A 6,385-nucleotide genomic window follows, 5' to 3' on the forward strand; every position below is an offset into this window, starting at 1 on the left:
ACTCCAAGATTTTAGACTTACGATTTAGCGAAAATTGACTTTAACCAACAATCACTTTTGTGGGATCATCTTATGCTAGATCATCACTTCTCAATGGCGAATACCACACTACTTTGTCTCTTGGGCTCGCCAAACCTCTGACGCAGTAAGCTAACGAATTGACTGTACAACCTTCCCAAAATATACAAAGCGGCCGTTCCTTGCACACGTTGAAAAGATCACTTTCTAAGGGACATGGATGGAAGCGTCAGCCCTGTAATGCAGAGAAATGCTGAATACTCGTTTGAGAAAGCTAAATGTGGATTCTAAGCCTCATGAACCCTTTTGGGAATTTTTGACAACCCTTGGCTAAATAAGTTTAATGGCTCATGATTTTTGGGGAAAAGGAAATAAGTGTAATGGAAATAGAATTTTTATTGAAAAATATGGAAATAACAAAAGACTAAATTTTATGGGGGAGAGAGTATTTACAGAAAAGATGAGTGCAATTTGTGTCACTCCATCCCCTATTTATAGCACTAGAAAACCTAGTCTATTCCTAATTAAATTCTAAAAGATAAATACAATTAAATAAAGATAATTAAAGATAAATAAGGATAAATAAAGATAAAAGCTAAAATTAAATCTAAATAATAATCTTTAATAATTATCCTAATATAATTAAAAATTAAATAGAGTCTTATGCTATAAAATCTCTTCTTTTGCATTTTTGCTCCCAAAATCTTCGACACTTTGCATTTTTGGCACCACTTCTCTCTTACTTTGCATGTTGACCCAATTTAACTTCAAATTCATGCTTTTTGCCCTCAAATTTCAATTTGCCTTCAATTTAGTCCCTATAAGATAAAAAACCATAAATAGCTCAAATTAGTAGGATCATACTCAAAATAAACATATAATTAATACATAAAAATATGTCATCCTAGAGTATTATCAAATTCCCCCTACTTAGCCCATGCTTGCCCTCAAGTATGGTTCTAACCACTATGAAATTTAGATCTTGTCATGAAAGAAATACTACTCCAAAGTTTTATAACAAGTAGGCATAATGCATATGAAAAATAAAGAGAACATTCAGTTTGCTTTAAGTAAAACTAAAAAAATATTCCAATTAATACACACAAAAATTAAAATCGACTTGGATTATTTCATGAAAATTAGGTAATTTACTAAACTTACCAAGACACCTTATTTGTGTCCACCTTTAGGCCCCAAATGTAATTTTGTTATTAATACATCACTTTTTTTCTTTTTCTATTTTTTTCTTCTTCTTATTATTACTTAAGAATACATTGAACCTTTTGATGTGAAGAGAGATGACAGCCAAGCACCCCACCCCGATTACTCAGCCCAACATATTCCTAAAAGAAAATAATTTATTTAATTCTGGTTAGCGGAGTTATCTAACACGTCACACAACCTTTTGACGCGAAATAGGATGACAACCCAAGCACCCTACCCCGGTTACTCAGTTAGTCACGTTTTAAGATGTACTTATAACTATAGAAGCATCACAATTTATTATAATGAAACAAAATTTTAAATTGGAGGATTAGGAAAAACAATCAAGTGTCAAAAATAAGTTTCGGCAACTACCTAACAGTCATGAACAGAAATTCAGCATGCAATTTTTATTAAGTGTTCTCTTTACATTTAGACTTAATTGGTTTTATTATAAGCAAGATAGGGTTAACTTTATCAATCATAATTATTCAGCTTAAAAGAAATAAAACAGTGGAGATGAAATCAAACAGGAAAAATCATAATTAACTCAGTAGACAAGAATCATGCATGTAGGTCAAACAGTGGGCAAGTCATGGTCAAGTTTTTGGGCATGAAAAGAGGCAGAATATTCTTAAATATATATATATGTGGGCAGCAATGATCAAAGAAGTACCAACAACAAAAACATCATTTAAAATGACGGAAATAATGAGGAATGCCTCCCCCTGCTTAAAACACATTGTCGTCAATGTGGAATAAAATAAATAATAAACGAAGGGAAAATAGTTCAGAAAAAATCCCCAAGTGATTATTTTCATTCGCACAAAGTGGCAATAAGATCAACCATCTATTGGCCGAGGGTGTCGAGTCTTGTGTCGATGTGCTCCAAATGTTGCTCGACGGTCATGGGAGGTAGTTCTTGATTGGGTACTTCATGCTGATTTTGCTACTGAAAGATTTGTTCAGTCGGTGAAGAGCGGACACCTAGAGGGACAAAATGAAAGGAGGAAGGGGTGCCAAGAAGCAAACCCATCGAGTCGAGGCAGCGAGCATCTAATGGATCGGCTTGGCAAGCAACATGTAAGTCTGGAATAGGAGCGTTAGATCCATGTAAAGAAAATAACAGTTGTGTAGTAAAAGAGCCCAAAATCAGAGGACGCTTTGCATTTATAACATGTTCAAACTGAAGCGCATACCAATAGCCCAAATTAACTAGACGACCGGTGTACATACACTATAATAAGAATAATTCCGTCTTTGAGAAGGTAGTCGGAGCATCACGTTGGCCTGAAAAATTATAAGCTAAATAACGATGTATGTAACACATGGCAGGGGTACGAAATCACAAATCCTTTGATGTTTTAGGGCTATACATGGTCTCAACATTATCTGTTAATAATGAAAAGTACACAAATTATTCTCATAAGCGGTGGAAATAGCATACTCTTCTGATATAAAAGGTAACACCATATTAAAATCAGTAATGGATAAACTATGCATTGTACCAAGCAACCGAAATTTTATAATACCCAGTGTGTCCAATGAAACGTGTTCGTGCCGTTGAAAATGAAAGGTAGAATAGAACTCCAAAACTAGTTCGTAATAAGCACAGTGAGTAATATCAAAATTTTCAACCCAGCAAATATTGCGAAAATAATTTGTAACAACAGTTTCAATATTCAAAGCAGCCAAAATAGATTTTGATAAACATTTGCAATGCACTATTTGTTTGTGTCTGAGACGATCATACATTTCCCGATTGGTGGTAGAAGTAAAGGTTAGATTACTATGTAAATGGCACTCCGGTGGCAGGATATTGATGCGGGATCAGTAGGTGCGACCACGGGTAGGTATTGGGCGTTGCTCGTCTGGATTATCGAAGGATTCAGCATATGTGGGCTGTTCAAGAGAGTCAGCGGTGGCATTTGAGAAAGAACTGACATCTAACGATGTTGGTTGGATCGAGAGGCATGTTGGCCATCGACAGGGTCAACGTCACGATGGTTCGAGAGCCAAATCTGGTGGTGGAGTCGGAGCTTGTGAAGTAAGAGGTGGGGGCGACGGTAGTGGAAGGCAAAGAAGAGGTTATGAAGGTGGTACTGTGTGGTCGGAGTGCGGATGAGAGGGAGAGCGCGTTGGTGTCAAGCGAAATGAAGAAGAAAAGAAAGACGGCGAGTTATGCAGTTCGGGCAGAGAGGAGGATGAGGAGGCCGCTTCAACATATGGAGGGAGATGAGGAAAGGGAGACCGTAGGCCAAGTCAATATTTTGGGGTGCCGAGAAGCGGCGCCAGCGTCGGTTGATGGTGAAGGATGGTTGGCGATGGCACGGCGACGGGTTCGTACCATGGTTGTTGAAAAATCGACGGTGGTGGCGAAAGGGGAAAGAGGGTACGATGGCTAGGGGAAAATTTTAGGAAAAAATGGGTAAAATTTTTTTAGGGTTTGGGGTTGTATTTGGCTGAAAGGTGGACATTTGGCTGCAAGATTAGGGTAGTAATGGAGTAGGGATAGGTTATTCCTAGTTGGAATATGTGACATCCCAAAATTGACCATAGTCGGGAAGTGGTTTCGGGACCGCTAAACCGAGTCACCGACATGTTCGAACGTAATATTTATTGTCTAGAATATGTGAAAATGCATGTGTGAATTTTGAATTCTTTGATTTAGTTAATTTGATTGTGAATTGAAAGAAAAAGGACTCATGTGAAAGGATTTAAATAGATGTGGCTAATTTTAGGAGATTAATAAAAAGGATGAAGTAAAATAAATGGACTTGCATGTCAAATAGCCCATTCCTAAGGGTAGTGGCCGGCCATGTCAAGAGTGATGGGCAAGGGAAAACATGTTTCAAACATGTTTAGCTAATGGATTATGCTTGAAAGAATAAAGAAATGAAATTGAAAAAAAATAGGGATATGATGAAAACAAAAGAAAAAAAAAGTGTTCATTCTCTCATTTTCTCCTTGCTTGGCGAATATACTAAGAAGAAAGGGGGGGAAAAAGCTTGAGAAAATCAGCCATTGGAGCTTACTAGACTAAGGTGTTTTGATACAAGAAGGTATGTTTTATGCCACTCTTGAAAATGCATGCATGATTTGGAGGATTGGTTCAAAATTTTCCTTGAATCTCAAATCGAAACTAAGTTGTTAGGTGAGTTAAATTTCGGCCATGCATGTTGTTTTCCTTGGTGAGTGTTTTGATGTTGTTGTGATGAAAGCATGGAGATGAGTGAGTTCGAATGTTTATTTAACAAAAAGGAAATTTTGTGCCATTGAGTTCTTGTTGTTATGTGTGTGTGCATGAGTATTCGGCCATGCTATAGAATTTATGTTGCAAAATGATTAATGCTTAATAAGATGTATAATAGTACTTGTGAATGAGCTTGAGAGTATTTAAACAATTAGACATGAAAAGGGTGGTAATGAGGCTGAAAAATTGTTGGATGGTTAATTGGGTAAGGAATGAAGCATTCGGCCATATGGGGTATAAATGGGCATAGGTGTTAAATACCTTGTATTGGAAACTTTGATAAATAAGTAGCAATAAATTAAGATGAGATTGAGTAAATTTTCAGCTTAGTTGTGTTAAGTATTCGCCAATAACCATAATAATGCATGTGAATGCCGTATGTTTGTGTTTGATGGAGAGGTAAATTGTTTGATTTAGCTCAAGAGCAAAGGGGAACTAGATTGGACAAAGGAAAGGAGAAAGCAAACGAGTAGCCGATTTGGAACCGTTCTACCCCAAACAAAGTAAGTCATTAAGCACATATGTTTGATATTGCTTAAATGATTGGAAAATCTATGCAATTGTGTTTAATGGAATGCTATATATGTGATGATTGAAATTGTATGGTTGTGCTGGAAAATGAGTTAATGTGTAAAAATGCTTCGATTATCTTGTTGTGTAGAATATGAAATGTGGATGTATGACTTGGTACGAGATTGGACCGAAAGGTCCGAGGTACTATGGTATAGATTCGATATGGATGAGTACCTAGCCTCGTTTGTTGTACATGTTGTAGTAACTTTATCAGTGGATTGATGAATGCTTATGACTTACTGAGTTGTAAACTCACTCGGTGTTTTTCTTGTCACCCATTTTAGGTCTCTCGGACTCGTATTGTTTGCGTGATCGGGACCGTCGTTGAAGTCATCACACCGGCTGAAATCTTGTGGTATTGTTTTCGTTGTTGAAGAACATTTGGCATGTATAGGCTATTATATTTTGTCGAATTGTGGGTTGTAAACTTTAAGCCATGTGAAAATGGCCTATGTGGTCGTCGAGTGGGATGCTAGAACCTATAGCCACGAGTCTTAGAAACTCTAATTTTGATAAGGTGGCCATAATTTGTGTCATGTATGATGGATGATTAAGGCCAAGGAAAGATTCATGAAATTGGCATAGTCTACTGCAGTAACTGTTGCGGACAGCAGCAGTGAGATGAGATTGAAAATCACTAAAAATAGTAGAAGTAGAATTAAATAGTGAGTAAATTATGAAATTGAACCTTGATGAATCTATTTTATATGGACGAAACGAAACGACCATATGAGCAGTATACTGAGAATTATTAAAGTTCTCGTGAGACAGGGCCAGAACGGTTTCTGGGTCCCCTGTCGCGACTTTGAAAATTTACCATAAATTATCCAGAAAGAATTAGGAGTCATGCCTTATATGTACAGATTCAATTTTGAGTCTAGTTTCATTAGAAACAAACGGCACCAGTATTAAAGCCCTGTACAGAGAGATATTCAAGTTGTAATGCGCGAAGGTCAGAGCAGTCGATCCCTGTAACATGGGTGACTTTAACTAATAAACTGTACCAATTGGCCCAACCAAAAATTCTAGAAATAAATCCATGGATGGGTATGTGAGTCTAAATTCAGGGAAAATTTACGAAACCAGTTTCCGAGTTTTGAAACTCGAGATATGATTTTTAAGGCGACGGTGATGCAGTTTTCCAGCCTGACTGGTAATGTCAAATTGGTTGGTACCTTGAGAGGATTTGGCCGTTAACCCCTCGTGTCCGACACCGCAACGGTCACGAGTTAGGGTGTTACAATTTTATTGGTATCGAGCTATGGTTTAGTCGGTTCTAGGACTACCATAGAGCGTGTGAGTCTAGCTATACATGCCAAATTGTTAGTGCCTAATAAT

Source organism: Gossypium arboreum, chromosome 12 (assembly GCF_025698485.1).
Source record: "Gossypium arboreum isolate Shixiya-1 chromosome 12, ASM2569848v2, whole genome shotgun sequence".
Taxonomy (NCBI): Eukaryota; Viridiplantae; Streptophyta; class Magnoliopsida; order Malvales; family Malvaceae; genus Gossypium; species Gossypium arboreum.